Source organism: Periplaneta americana, chromosome 2 (genome assembly GCF_040183065.1).
Source record: "Periplaneta americana isolate PAMFEO1 chromosome 2, P.americana_PAMFEO1_priV1, whole genome shotgun sequence".
Taxonomy (NCBI): Eukaryota; Metazoa; Arthropoda; class Insecta; order Blattodea; family Blattidae; genus Periplaneta; species Periplaneta americana.
In genome coordinates, this window is record NC_091118.1 from 55149369 (window position 1) to 55165827 (window position 16459).

The 16459-nt window shown below is 33.0% G+C and overlaps 1 long non-coding RNA gene across 1 annotated transcript in view; it reads right to left on the reverse strand.

The window, feature by feature from the left end:
• Positions 1–16459, reverse strand: part of LOC138695266 (uncharacterized) — a 302483-nt gene that overhangs the window by 95058 nt on the left and 190966 nt on the right. The window contains exon 2 of the long non-coding RNA XR_011331107.1: positions 6627–6687. This is a non-coding gene — a long non-coding RNA (uncharacterized lncRNA). The remainder of the gene's footprint in view (positions 1–6626; positions 6688–16459) is intronic.

Here is a 16459-nt window from a genome sequence, read left to right on the forward strand (position 1 = left end):
GAAACAGCCAAGGTTAGCCACTCCGAGTCATGCTAACTGATAACCGGTATAATATACAGTTGAGCTGTGAGTGTGGTGCTATTTTGACATGTTTATTTCTCTGTGCATGGTACATTGTCTTAATATAGCGATAATTCAATATAATTTGCAATACATCTTTATTTGCAATAGTTACGTAAAAATTGTCACAAATCCTGTAAGAGTAAATATAGTTGAAATTGTCTAGGGATACATGATTCATTATCCCAAACAATTTTTAAGTTAGTGAAAAATTTCGAACATATGAGATTCTTACAGGCAAAAAATATAGGGGACCTACAAGACATGCCCAATCCAGTTTAGCAGAGGAAAAATGTGACTTATCGTTCCGATTGCAAAATAGACTTCACGCAATTTCCCGCAACATTTTCAGAGCGGAGATGAGTACTGCGATAGTTTGATGTACTGGTGAGTACCATTTCTAATAAGTAGTTCTACTAAAGTTAGTACGTCAGTAAACTAAGTTATTTTTTTTAAGTTAGGCCTGTACGACAAGGAAATTTATGCAGATACAATGTATGCATTGAGGGATCACTGTCACATCGTACACCACAATAAAATTTGAGTTACCAAATTTAAGACGGGCAGAACGGAGATCAAAGATGAAGACCAAGTTTGAAGACCCGTTTCTGTGACATCTCCAGAAAATATAAATGCCGTAAATTAAATGCCACAACACTGATCAGAAACGATTCAAGGATGATAATTTCCAACTAGCATTGTAGACTTTTTTGTAGAAAATTCTTCCAACTTTTTGGATTTCATTGTAATTGTGGACGAACACGAATCCCTCATTACGATCCAAAAACTAAAGAGCAATAAAAAAAATAGAAACTCTCTGGGATTCTTCACACACAAAGACATTTTGCTTTCAAAAGTCGGGAGGAAAAGATCTTACATAAGATTTTTTCGGACAATAGCGGAATAATTTTATTGTAACAGACTACTTAGAACAAGGCATTTGTGACAGTTTTGTATTATTCTTTAGTACTAACTAAGTTTCGGGAAGACATTTTAAAGAACGTGGTAAATTTTCCAAATGTGTAATGTTCTTTCTAAGCAATGCAGACGATCACAATTTCCTGATCGCGTTGTAGAAAAAAAATTGATGAATTTGGCTTTAAATTGATTGGTCATCCCCCACATTCTCCGATTCAGCCCCGTCAGACTGTCGGCTACTTTCAACCCCTACCCAAAAAAACACATTCAAAGGAAATAAGTTTTCATCTAATGACGCAACAATGAGTAAATTACTGTGAAATAGGAGTTCGAAACCCGCTTGAGTTGAATACTTAGTTGTGCCCCCCCCCGTTTTTCTCCCACTGTAAGGCGAAAATCAGGTAATCACTCGCCAAATACCATCTCACTACCACCAATCCCATCGATGCCAAAATAATAACCTAGTAATTGTTACAAAGTCACCGTACAGAGTACAAATTTACTCGTCATGAGATTACGAAGAAAAGATACAGTATGATGTTGAGAATAATGTACAATAAATACCACCAAAGGAATACAAAACCACAAAAAATAATTGCAAACGAATATTTTAATGTCTTTCAAAAGCCTTTGTTAGTTCTGATTCTTAAAATTCTATGAAGAAGCTTTTTACATGTACGTGATAGAACATTTATGGTCGATTTAAGATAGGGTTGTATTAGAAACGTTTACCTATATACAGGGTGCTAAAAAAGCATTCAATATTTTGTGAGGTGATGGTATTCATCAAAACAAGAAAAATCTAATAAAAATGGGCCCTACTTATTCATCAACATCATGCAGATGTTTAATATGATTTTCACTAAGAAAAGAAAGAACATTCAATATTCTGAGAAGTGGTAATATTAATCAAAACAAGAAAAAGGATAATAGACATTGGTCTTAAAATTAAATTTTGTACGAAACAAAGGCTTTGAAATTGATATTGTAAGAACAGCTTTTTACTTGTTTCTTATTAGGTGTTGTTCAGTCAACTGTCCGAAGACAGGTCTGAACATCATAAGTGACACCAATAAGGCATCACTTATGAGGGAACTAAGCCAGGAGATAATGGGGTAGTGTTACTATTTTCTTTCCCCCTCAATTGCATACATCGCTGTCTAGATATAAAAAGGTCTCGCAAACACGGATTACCGACGGAAGGAATGCGAATCAAACACTGCGATAAGGAAGAGCGGGCGAGAGCAAAGGTCACGAGATAACTTGAATGATATTCAAGAGCACAGTCGGAAGAGAAATGACATCGATAGAATCAGTTTTACGTTGTGATAGTTAAGTTACATTACGACTTTTGTTCCATTGCATGTGAATACGTGTCTTGTATCGCACGGTATTATTATTTCATTCGTAAACATATGTTGCGCGTTTAATTAGCTTCGAATTTTTCTCTTGCTACGTTCTTTATTTTCACAGCGATGTCCTCATTTGTTCATCTTCTTGAAGAGACAGTACTTCCATCGGCTCGCACCTCTCCCTCCTCTGCGCGCCTACATACACACGTCAAAACAGACAGCAACGACACCATTGCTTTTCGGTAATCGTTTCTTGCGCAAGCTATTCATATTATACTAATCAGACTTCAGATGTATACAAACAATTGTTCTTCCTGTGAGACATTACGTCAAGTCTTAGTGGGAACACAGTATTATATTGGAAATACAGTAAACAAAAGGGTAACTTGGTGTGACTCTCTATGGCGTAGGGCAAAAGAATGCGTTACAATGAGCGGAAACCGCATTGGGCATCTCTTATGATACTGATGAACAAATATTAATATTAATTTTAGGGCCAAAGCTCATTAGACTAATGCTACCATCTCTCAGAATACTAAATGGTCTTTGACATTTATGAATAAGTACTCATATTTCGGAAGATATTAATTTTAAGGCCCATGTTTCTTAGAACTTTTCTTCTTGTTTTTATTGATAGTACCACTTCTTAAAATACTGAATGTTTTTAACATCCAGTATAAATATGAATATTATTTCGTATAAAATAATAATGAATGTTTTGATTCCGTATAAGACAATATACATTATTTTTACAAAGTTCAGTGGATTTTGTATTTATAATGAAAGTACTGAAACTAACACAGAAATAAAAATAATATTGACGAGAGATTAGTTAATTGAAGAAATATATTGCAGTTTTGTAATCATACAAGGTGATATTATAAGCACTATTTCACTATTCCTGGACAAAATTATCAGCAATATTATTAGAATTGTTTGTATACGTAATAGGTAACAAGAAAATAAGTATATAGTAAGTTTCGCAGACGACACTGTTGCAGTAACATACTCTGAAGTCACCCTACAGAAACAGCTTCATAAGTTCCTTATCACAGCGAAACAATATAACTTAATTATTTCAACAGACAAGACTAAGTCCATGGCAGTCTGTAAGGAATCAATACGATGCCAACTGGAAGTAGGTGAGAAAAGGAGAGAGCAAGCAATGTCTTTCAGTTATTTAGGAGTGGACATATCTATCAATAGAATTATACTGTAGGGTCAAGTAGGGCTAACGTGACGCGGCAAAAAAAGTCGGGATAATTTTATGCAGACTTTAAAATGTATCAAAGGTTCAGTTTGAACATGTTTAAAACTGCGATTATATAAGTACATGTTATGCTCTTTAAGGTGCAATATTGAACAAGATTTAAAAAAAAATAATTATCAATCTCAAAAATGTATTAAAAGAAAAGGCAGTTTTGCTGCTTCAAAAAACTTTGATGTAATACTCTCTTACTTTTGTTATTGCTCTTGAATGAAAGAAGATAAAATAATTTTTTAGTTTTCCTTTTACTCAAAATAGTATAAGCTTCATTTTCTCTAAATAAAAGCTGTGAATGTTGACAAGTGTAGAAGTAATTAGTGTATGAATGAGAAGGGCTATTATGATATACTACAAGGGCTGTTATGATACACTTTTTAGGGATATTATGACATGCTAGTAGGTCTACTACGATATTTAGAATGAAAGAAAATGACCAGATTGATTAATTTTGTAACTTCAAATAATATATTACCTCTTGAGAGGTACTCCATATTTTCTTTGATCTTCAGGGATATTTCAATTCACATGTTGAAACCTACAATACAGAATACTTACTGACTTACAAATTACTTTTAAGGAACCAGAAGGATCATTGTGGCCCCCACATAAGCTCGCCATCGGTCCCTATCCTGTGCAAGATTAATCCAGTCTCTATCATCATAACCCACTTCCCTCAAACACATTTTAATATTATGCCCCACCTACGTCTCGGTCTCCCCAAAGGTCTTCTTCCTTCCGATCTCCCAACTAACACTCTATATGCATTTCTGGATTTGCCCATACGTGCTACATGCCCTGCCCATTTTAAACGTTTGGATTTAATGTTCGTAATTATGTCAGGTGAACAATACAATGCGTGCAGTTCTGCGTTGTGTAACTTTCTCCATTCTCCTGTTACTTCATCCCTCTCAGCCACAAATATTTTCCTAAGAACTTTATTCTCAAACATCCTTAATCTCTGTTCCTCTCTTAAAGTGAGAGTCCAAGTCTCATAAACATACAGGACAACCGGTAATATAACTGTTTTATAAATTCTAACTTTTAAATTTTTTGACAGCAGACTAGATGACAAAAGCTTCTGAACCGAATAATAACAGACACTTCCCATATTTATTCTGCGTTTAATTTCCTCCCGAGTGTCATTTATATTTGTTACTGTTGCTCCAAGATATTTGAATTTTTCCACCTCTTCGGAGGATAAATCTCCAATTTTTATATTTCCATTTCGTACAATATTCTGGTCACGAGACATAATCATATACTTCGTTTTTTCGGGATTTACTTCCAAACCTATCGCTTTACTTGCTTCAAGTAAAATTTCCGTGTTTTCCCTAACCGTTAGTGGATTTTCTCCTAACATATTCACGTCATCCGCATAGACAAGAAGCTGATGTAACCCGTTCAATTCCAAACCCTGTCTGTTATCCTGAACATTCGTAATGACATGTTCCAGAGCGAAGTTAAAAAGTAAAGGTGATAGTGCATCTCCCTGCTTTAGCCCGCAGTGAATTGGAGATGCATAAGATAGAAATTGGCCTATACGGACTCTGCTGTAAGTTTCACTGAGACACACTTTAATTAATCGAACTAGTTTCTTGGGAATACCAAATTCAATAAGAATATCATATAATACTTTTCTCTTAACCGAGTCATATGCCTTTTTGAAATCTATGAATAACTGCTGCATTGTACCCTTATACTCCCATTTTTTCTTCAATATTTGTCGAACACAAAAAATCTGATCAATAGTCGATCTATTACGTCTAAAACCACACTGATGATCCCCAATAATTTCTTTTACGACAATACAGTATAAGTTAAAAATTTACGGATGCAGATTTATTTCTACTTATTTACCTAATAATTTTAGCTTAATAACCACTCTTCTTACTGCTAAAATTAAACACAACTTAAAAAAATACGTACTGCATTATTTAAAAACTTATTTTAGTTTATTTTAGTAATATAAATTCCATCATAATTTTCTCAATCTATTTCCATACACACAAAAAAACTGCGTGGTCATACAACAATTTTCTAGCATTGGCAGTAAGGTGTTAAAGTTTAGTAAATTGTATAAATTTTAATGAGAAAAAGAGGTTATCACAAGTGAGCCGTTCAGAGCAAAAGTGGTGTAAGTCAGAATTGCGTAATGAGGTTTAAAGTAAAAATTCTGTAAAATACAGCGCAAAGTAGCAATTAATATGTACTTCTTGCTATCCACTGACTACTAATAGTTTAAATAAATTGAATATTAATTGCTACTTTGCGCTGTATTTTACAGAATGTTTACTTTAACCCTCATTACCCATTTTTGACTTACACCACTTCTGCTCTGAACGGCTCAAATGTTGCTAAATCATAGCCATTTTTAATGTGATTTCAACCAAACTTTTATAGGTGATACATTAAGCATCTGTATCACAATAGCCGTACTTCATGCTCTGTATAATGTGACCAGATTCATAGCGCTACGGTATATCAGATTGGCCCTATAGGTGTATCAGAATAGCCCACAGAGAAGGCTATTATGATATACTGGTTTTGTTTTAATTTTATCCATTATTACAAATAAAAAAATAAATGTAACTCCAAATCCTTCAGGTATGTCTAAAGTAGCACATGACATGTGATGATGGTGATGGTGATGGTGATGGTGATGATGATAATGATGATGATGATGGTGGTGGTGGTGGTGGTGGTGTTAATGACGTTTCCTTCTATCCTTTATATCGTTTATGAATATAGCAAAGATATTATGTAAACATAGAAAACTCAGTATCATATAGGCTACCTTCTCTTAATATATTTCACGTAGGACGGTTTTCCAGAAAGATACTGTTTCACTATAACATACCGCGACTTACAATGTAAGTGAAATGTGGATCGTACTAGAGCAGCATGGAAAATTTGTACAGAGAACTCCTGCACTGGCACACACAAAGCTGCCACAAAAAACCTGGGCGCGTCATTGTGTAGGAAATTGAAAAATACAAATGGTTAATTTCTGATTACAACACAGGGCTTACCTCGGCTGTTGGAGAGATGGTTGAGGGTTCGCTCCCAACAACAATAGCAGCATTCTCCATGCTGAAACATGAATAAGGTAGAAACCGTTACCATGTGTAAAAAATGAGGTTATGTGACCACTAAAAATAAGCTGTTTACACTTCCTTATCCTTTGTGGCTTCTTACGGTAACAGACAGGCATTGCAATGTTAAACACACAGAGAAGAACAGTTTAGCAGGAAATCATGAAGTCGTTTTAGTACAAAACAATTTCTATAATCCGTAACTTGAGAGAACAAAGTTCACTACGTAATCGAGTTTATATTGTTTTATATTTATTTATTTTGCTAATAATTGTAACATAAAATGTAATATAAACAGATAAAACTTTAGCATACCCCTGAAAGAGTAGAACTCGTGCTCAGGGGCGGATTCCTGAAATTAAATTAAGAAGTAGGATAATGCAATTTGTCTTATGTCTCTAGAACTATTAGAATTGGCAACATTAGGATATTTAAATATAAATTTATTATATATTCTTGGGCGTAAATTACTTCTATAATTAAATACTGTAGCAGTGTTGCATTTTGGTTCAAACAATCTCAAAGAATTCATACCTTTTGTTTCATAACTATGATAATACAAATCAAAATTATTTCAATTTTTATGTACGAATGTTATTAATACAACGTAATAAATCTGTTTTATTATAAGAACGTTAAAATCTAAAAACAATTTTTGAGGTGGAAAATCAATAGGTTTATGAAGACATATTTTAATTATTTTCTTCTCTAATAAATAAAGTGGATTAAAGTTGGTTTTAAATAAGCTACACCAACCTATAATTCCAAACCTAATTACCGATTGAAATACAGTTAAATATATTGTGCGTAATAAACTTATTGGCAAGTAATTCCTCAATAAAACAAAATAATATATTATTTTACGTAATTTATTACAAAGGTAATTAATGTGTTGCTTCCATTTTAAATGATTGTCAAAAATTATACCTAAATATTTAACTTCAGAGGACTCTTTAATCGGACATTTACACTGTATAAGACTACAATCAGAGTTATGTAATTTAATAGTATAGATGTAGGAGGTTTGTTATATTTATGTAGATGTAGGAGATATATGAAGTTAAAGTTTATAGAAATCATCTGTCATCAGGAACTCGGGTTTTTGGAAAAGTTCCGTCCTCACTTATATTATTTAGGGCCAAATTAAAGAAGTACCTAATTTCTCACGCTTTCTATTCTGTAGGTGAATTTATGACATTCAACAACGCTACATGAATATTTCTGTCTTACAGGCCTGTTAAGTTCCGATGCTAAACATTTGTGTTACATTGAAAAACTCTTCTGTATATATTTCAACTAGACTGTGACTATAATTAAGACTTTAGAGTACTATTAAGATTTTTTGGCATGTTTTAGCTGTGAAGCGATGTACGAATACCATGGAATGTAAATAAATACAATACAATACAAAGTTACGAGCCAAATTCAAACATTTACAAATGGGCTCTTTGAGGAATGACACAAAGTATAGCTTGAAGTTAATATGCTTTTTTAAGATAAGCCATGAGTGAAATGTAGATCAAATTTGAACGAAAATTCAATTCTTTGTTTTAAATATTGAAAAATAATCCATACTTCAGAAAATGTCTAAAGAAGAAAAGAAGAAAAAGAAGAAGAAGAAGAAGAAGAAGTCTGACAGGGTACATCTGGAGCAAGGCAATTTTGAACAAATAAGATACACGAACAACTTTGGAACCCAATCTTTATTTGCTTATTTCTTAAAACAATTTTTCTTCTACGTCTTGTGTCATGTTAAAGTCCAAACAGTTGTACTTTCATTCCTATTGAGACAAAATTTTGTAAGTATCTTAAGAAATGTATGTGAAACAAATAAAGTTATTGTTTTTTGGCGTAAATGTTAATGAAGTGGACATTTCATCGTTTCATTATTTATTATGATTACTTTTGTTATATTTCTAAAAATCTGACTAGGAAAAATTTATACATGCCAAAGTGATCAAGATATATAAAAATAAATATCTAATTTGAAACCTTTCTCCATGGGGAAGGTCTTTACAAGAAGTTAACACATTACAAAAAATTATAACATGGGGGATATTTTTGTGACGTAACAGAAAAAAATAATTTATTATATAACTCAGAAACAATTTAGAGTACGGACTTCAAATTTTGTCAGCTTTTTATTGTCATTATTAAGAATGTGTGAAAAGGGTTGTGTTAATAGTTTCAGAGTTCCAAATTTAACTTATAGTTTACTTTAAAAAACAAACATGAGTGACTAAATTTCATCCATAGGTATATTTGGCTTATAAATTTAAATTTATTTTAAATACTTTTAGAATTAATCCAAGCGTGGTCTTTATATTATAAGAATATTTGAACTCACTATTAATTATTGTTATAAATTGTGTGCTGTCGTGACTTAGAGCCACACTTATATTCTTTTATAATGAGTATACACATTTAATTTTGTAATGTATACAAGTGTTCACCTTATGTATATCACCTGTGTTCAATTTTGTTTGCTTTTATTGTGTCTATCACTTGAAGATGACTTTATAAAAGTTGAAAATATTCGAGAAAAATATATAATTTAATGTGATGTGACAGAATTCATTCTGTACTTATATACTTGATAAGTTGCTGACTGAAAGCATATAACGTTTCTATCTTAACAAACTAAACCTAATCTGTCACTGATCCTCGATCTTAAAAAAACGTGCTTACTTTTCTTTCCAAATATTAGCAGCAGCGATACGCTTCCCGAGAAACCTCTGCTGGCAAAATTGAGAACTGGTGAGATATATGTAATGGACAGTTTTATTGAAATATACCTATACAAAAATAGCATGTAATTATTATTGTAAAGAAAGAATAGATCGTATTAGTATATTGAGTAATATAGTAATTAAATTTCAGTAGAACTTCAAGTTTCGTTTACAGGTATTACAAATATTCAATATAGTTTCACTTTATAACACGGCAAATATCTAATCTATAAGCGACTTCACCCCAAATTCTACGAATCATATCACCGTTAATATTTGCAACTGTTCTCTTATCCGAACTCTTAGTTCATTTAGACTTGGAGGAAGAGGAAAAACAAAAATGTTTGTCTTTAACGTAGCCCCACACAGATAAATCCAAATGCGTCAGATCAGGGGATCGTGGCGGCCAAGCTGTTATTCCACCACGTCCAATCCAGGAAATCGTGATGCGATTGAGGTAAGTTGCAACCTCTTGGTGGAAATGTGGAGGATCATCATCTTGTTAAAAAAAAGAAACAATCTATTCATGTCTTCTTGTAATTGTGGCATTAGATAATTTTATAGCATACGCAGGTAACTAATTCCAATTATAGTGTTGTCGATAAGAGAGAATGGACTATACGCTGTTACAGAACTTATAGCGCAAAAGATATTTAATTTTGACGAATCTCGTACGTGTTTCATTACCTCACTTGGATTTTCAACATCCTATATTCGCACATTATGACGGTATATCTTTCCACTGAGGTGAAATGTAGCCCCATTACTAAACAGAACTCTATCAAGAAAATTATCATTTTCCATTCTGTTGAGCATTTCAACACAAAATTCAAGTTGTCTTTCTTTATCCATATCACTTAAAGTTTGCAGTAACTGTAATCTGTACGGCTTAAATCGCAGACGTGATCTTAAAATCCTTCACAGTGTCGTTTGGAGAATGTTTATTTCTAAGCTGGCACGGTTAATCGAAGGTTTTTTTAATAACCATAGTAAAAAAAATGAAAATTTGAGATATTAAGCATGTTGTGAGCATATTATAGCGGTCATCTAATGAATTAGTTGTCAGTGGAAAAAATATCACAGTCCTGTGTTATAGAAGTGAACATTTTCAGTAGTTTTCACAAAACAACCACAGTCCAAAAACTTTTCTTGTGAAAACAGCCTCTGTCCAGGACGATGGTAGCATTTACAAATATTCCATCCATATCATCTTGAAACATTTATCCATACAATTTTGAACTATAGTAGATTGGCAAGCGGCAAAAGCCATCTCATAGAAAAATACTTTTGCACGTGAATTGTTGTATTAGTTATGAAGTCATCTTTAGGTGCAGAAGTCACCCCATGGAAGAAACGTAAGCACCGAAAGAAGAAGAAACAGGATATAATAAAGAAAGAGAAGATTAAAGGAGCCACAACACAGTATTTTTTAAACCAACCACTGTCCACAGTTACCTGCATTTACACATGTACTTCTATGAGGAAATTTAAGTTGTAAATCTATGGCGTTTGAGTAAAGGGAGATAACTCATAAAAATGAGTTTTGAGATAAATGAAATTTAAACTTCGAACCCTCATTGCAAATCATTTTCTACATAAATAAAACACATCAAATGTTAGTATTGTTTTGATTTTTGAACACCAATAAGGGCCTATATAAATTTAACTTGTGTGTTCATCTGGGGAACAACATTTCATCTGCACAAAAAAAGATTTATCCCCCTTTACCCGAAAACCACAGAAATGTACTTCAGTTTTCCCAAGTTTCTGCAACACATTAAAAATGGAGTGATGAATTTTATATTTGAAGTGTCAACAACACCCATGTCAGATAGTTTTTTGTTTATCCTGAAAATTTATGTTTTTGGACTATGGCTGTTAAAAAAATACTTCGTTTAATTTGTTTGGGGTACAAACGTAGGTCTCACGCACTTGTTCGATTATCTCATCTGTAAATCGACGTCCACCCTAACCTAATGCTACACAAGCAGTTTCAAGGAAACGATAATGCTATGCACTAATTATATCGGTCTCTGAGGTGGTGCCTTGTGATACTTGGTCCAGAATTTCCTTTGAACAGAAGTGACTGATCGCGATTGATGAAACCACAAACAATGCTGAACACGCTCTGCACCTCTGTACAATTCATGATGACTGGTGACATTGTCACGTAGTAGCGTGAAGCACCCGTACTCTAGCGGATGTATATTGAACTTGAGGATTTGGCAGGACTTCTTAGGGGTGGTATTATAAACTCCGTTTATAACCTTAAGTTCAGTTTAAACTGAAGTTTTTCGTCCTGCCTCGTATTATAAAATTTAACTACCAGTTAAACTTGAGTTAACTAGAGTTTAACTTGACCGACAGTTCTCTGCCGTTTAAACTGCAGTTCAAGGCTCAACGTGCAAGATGGCGGTTTCCGCAATACACATGGATATTGCAGATGTTTTCCAAGAACTTATGAGTGACGATAAGTGAATGCCATCTATTACTGAACGACCACGGTGGGCAAGAATTTTTGAAATAGAGTGCACCACTTTGAAATATACATAAATGAACATAAGTTTTAAAACAGATTGAGGCTTTCGAAGCAGACAGTCCTAACCTTCAGAATTAGGCTTATAGTCCTAACCTTGTTTTCAAAAATTGAAACTCGGATACAACATGCAATAGAAAAATGAGAAAGTGCAAAAATATGTGTTCTATGGTTTGAATTTAAAGATTATTTGAAAAGATAAATTATTTATTTTTTATTTTTGAAAACATTCTGTTGAATCTCTGCATCAGTTGCTAGTTGCGCTACGCTATTTTTCCTCTGGAAGTCCTAGGCATACTGAAAACGATGGAAGATTTCGGAAGTGTCCATAAATCTACCATAAACCTATTGCGCATTGTATTGTGTGTGGCAGACAGTCTCCTGGTAAGATTTGCTATGAGGCCTGATTTATAAACACACTACTAATATTACCTAATTTTACTAGGCTCATAAATAGTTTTATTGTTGACTGAATTCTGTTTCATAAACATTCTAGACAACACATAAAATACTCACACTAATATTATTACTTCATTACTCAGTTGATTCTGTATGGAGTTACGTTGCCGATGGTCACGTAACGTTTAGTTTAGTTGCAATGTGTTTGGTAGTATAACGTTGGTAGCCAGTATTAAGAAACTATTTGAGGTTAAATCTGGCAAGCATACTGAAGTACGCGGTATTGGTCCTCTTTAGGTTTTTTTATGATACTTTCTCTGATATTGAAGAACAAAAATGTTTCTTAATGAAAATTCTCCAGGAGCGTCGGCTATTTTAAATAAATAATATAATTAAACAGCTGCGATGTTCTTCTTTTCTTTCCTAGCAGTAATACCAATCGTATTCCACTACGGTTTAACTTAACCGAGACTCGTAATACGGCACGTTGAGTTAAACTCACGGTTAGGTTTAACTTAGGTTTAACAATCTTTATATTAACCGTATTTATAAAACCGGGCCTTAAACTGCTAGACACTGCCACTGCAGCTGGTTCAACAGTATAGCGGCGTACTTTTGCATAAATAATTTAGGAACTCCCTGTATATGTGTATATTCAATATATTCTGCATGCATATTTGTAAGGTTATTACATCTCTCACCTTCATTCGATCATGAAATAAAGCAACGAAAATCAGACGGCAATACCGTATATAGTGTGGGAGGATATCGAAGTTTCAATAAATTTAAGCTCTGGATGTGAACAAAAATCGACTAATAGTTTAGTACAAATAGATCTACAGAGAGGGACGACATGCGAAAATCCACTTTTTCTACATCAGTGATACTGAATACGTGCATTTACCTAAAATCTCGAAATCGATTTTTTTCAGCATTAGAGTGTTTCATTTTTCATACATCCCATTACGTTGATGTATGCGTTCGCAGTGTTTGTGTTTACGACACTGCTTTGTTAGGAGATTGTTCATCGTTTGTCATTTGTCATTTGGAGTGTTGTGCTTGTAAATAGCGCTTAATTACGCTGATTTGAAGAAAGTTTGTGCTATTTGTGGGCTAAAGAAGATGGAGTGTCAAGTGGAACAAAAGAATATTTCCGAGATATTTTTCTGTTTGAGTTTTAAAATAAAGGGTCAAAGATAGCGGAGATGGTTCGAAACATTTGTACCGTGTACAGAGAAAACTCCATCACAGAAAGCATTGCAAGAAAATTGTTCTGTCGTTTTAACGCACAACATCCCATACAAAAGTTAGCGTCCAGCCACAAAAGATGATTTGAGTCTGGCGTCGTGTGCTACGAATTGCTTCCCAGGATGAAGTTCTCCGTGCAATCACGGATGTTAGGAGGAGATCAGAACATTGTTTAGGACAGGGTAACGGACATTTTGAACACTTATTATGAAGAGTGTACGTACATAAACGACATACAACATTTCTCAGAAAATACCTTTTTTTTTTTTTTTGCTTTGTGAGTAAACAATAAAAGTTAGAAAAACAAGTTTCAGTAAAAGTTGATTATTTTTAAAAGTAGTTTCCAATGGCACCTTCAATGACCCATGTTCTCGTTTGAAATTTCGAAGTTCACAGGTACACCTACTTCTGGTTTGTTACGGGAAATGGTACTATCACCATTCGATTCTTTACATAGGTTTTGGTTATCAAAATTTTTTTATGAACAACCAGTATCATATAGTTTTCGAGAAAAAAAGCAGATACAGGTGTATATATATTGAAAACAATAGCAAATTTGTTAATCAAAGTTAATTTTTTTTTCTGCTTCACTAAGAGTGAAATATTTAACTAAATTTTGCTTTATAATTTACAATACATTACTTGATAGCTTAAAGAAATACAAGGCATATGAGTTAAGATTGTAGCAAGTAATGTACAACTGAAGAAAGAGGTACATTTAGCAAAGTGAAAAAACAGGTTATCAGTTAGGGCCTTTCTTTTGCACTTGGATAAGAAACTAATAAGTTGTCTTTTATGCCAATGAATTCAGAATGATTGATTGTATAACCATGGACATTTTTATTCCACTCTGAACACTAAAAGTCTAGAAATATTGAACTAAACTTTTGAACTGAAATTCTTTAATGCACAGGCATCATTTCCCATTCCCCTCAATGATGGACCAGTTTTACAACTTCTCTATATTAAACGTAATCAGTTTTATAACAATAGTTTTTTTTCCTTTACGACTTTCAATCTTTCAGGAATCAAACTCCGATCCCGTTTGGCGAGATAACATCATTTGAATCTATAGGCTACTATGAGTCCAATCCTGGACTTATTGTAAGACACACTGTAATAGCATTCAACCAGCACTGGCTTTACTTAAAGGAGTATCACTCATAAATATTCAAATAAAAGAAAGTCAATGTAGATTCTCTCGTTGGACTATACGACGTGGCAGAAAGGACGGGCCGAATAGAAGTTCGTATAAAAGAAGAAGAAAATGAAGATACTAAATGATAAAATATCTAAACAGATACGAACAAAGAGATTCTGCTACCATCACCTCAGCTGTATTCTATGCTGCCTTTGTATGAGGAAGCGTGTATACCAGAGTAGGTACTGCGTGTATCCCATATCAAAATCTATGCTGCAATATCTCCAAATATAATCTTCTACAAAACAAACTTAAGCAATATACATTCCATGCTTTAAAATGTCCAGAGCTCTATTATTATTATTATTATTATTATTATTATTATTATTATTATTATTATTATTATTATTATTATTATTATTATTATTATTGTTGTTGTTGTTGTTGTTGTTGTTGTTGTTGTTACTGCCAATCTTTTCATCGTGAAATTGACACAATACTAAAATTGTCTGAAGACCATCAAAATCAATGTTTCCAAGACTAATCCCAAAACTTATCCTGTAAAAGTAATACTCTTAATTCTACTATTGCTTAAAAAAACATTCAAGTTAATAGGACAAATTCTGTTAAGACCTTGGAGTATTCTTTCACAGCAAACTACTTTCATAAGCATGTTCATTATATACTGCCACCCTACGCCAAAGACACAGGACGTATTTGCGAAACTGTTATTTTGAGAAAACGAAATTTAAAGTCAATTATAATAGTTTTTTATAAGAAAATCAAGTTTAGATAAAATTTAAGCTACAGGTACTTATAATTCGAAAAATAATACATGATTTCGATATATGATAAAATATCAAATAAAAATTTGAAAAATGTAGTTAGATGAAAACAAGCAAATATAGATGAGTCATTTGCAAAATTTTTATAACAAATGGACGATTGAGAACGTCAAAATTAAAGTAGGCTACTATTTAGTGCATATTCTGCATGTATTAATATAGTGCAATGTCTCTGCCATAGTAATCAGCCACTGTACACTCACCTTGCTTTACAGCATTGCCTACAAGTATCAATGAATCTTTGATGGCACGACTAAATGTCAGGTGTGTTATAGGACAAGACAATGGATCTTTTATAGAAATAGAATTCCTTTATTGTTTATATCAGATATTCTTTAAACAGTGAGTAGGTCTTAGAATAGTAACAGAACTAACTTCATATAAAAAATGAACAAATATTTTAAATATCTTAATATCAGATATGTTACTTAATATAAAGATAATAACTTGTTCAGTAACTAACAGAAAACCATTCTTTCAGTAACAATTATCTTAGTAGATTGCCCTTAAGGCGAAGATATTTGAGCCTTAGTTTCTTTAGTGATAGATAATTTAAAAAAAATTAAGGTACTGTTTTGAATGATGTAACAGACATGACACGGAGTAACAGATCTGACAGGTAACAGACATGACAAAGCAAACAATCATATGCTAACCTAAACTTTTTTTGCTTAAAAATCTTCAAAATAGCAACTTAACTACTACACACGTGTACTATTATGCCCTATTGATCTTGATTCTATATGTTGTTATTTGTAGAAAAGATAAGACAAACAGATCTGACAGAGTAAAAATGCACGCTTAGACTAAAACACAAAGTAAGAATATGACACACAAACTCGCCAAATCAAAATGGGTGAACATAGCAGTAC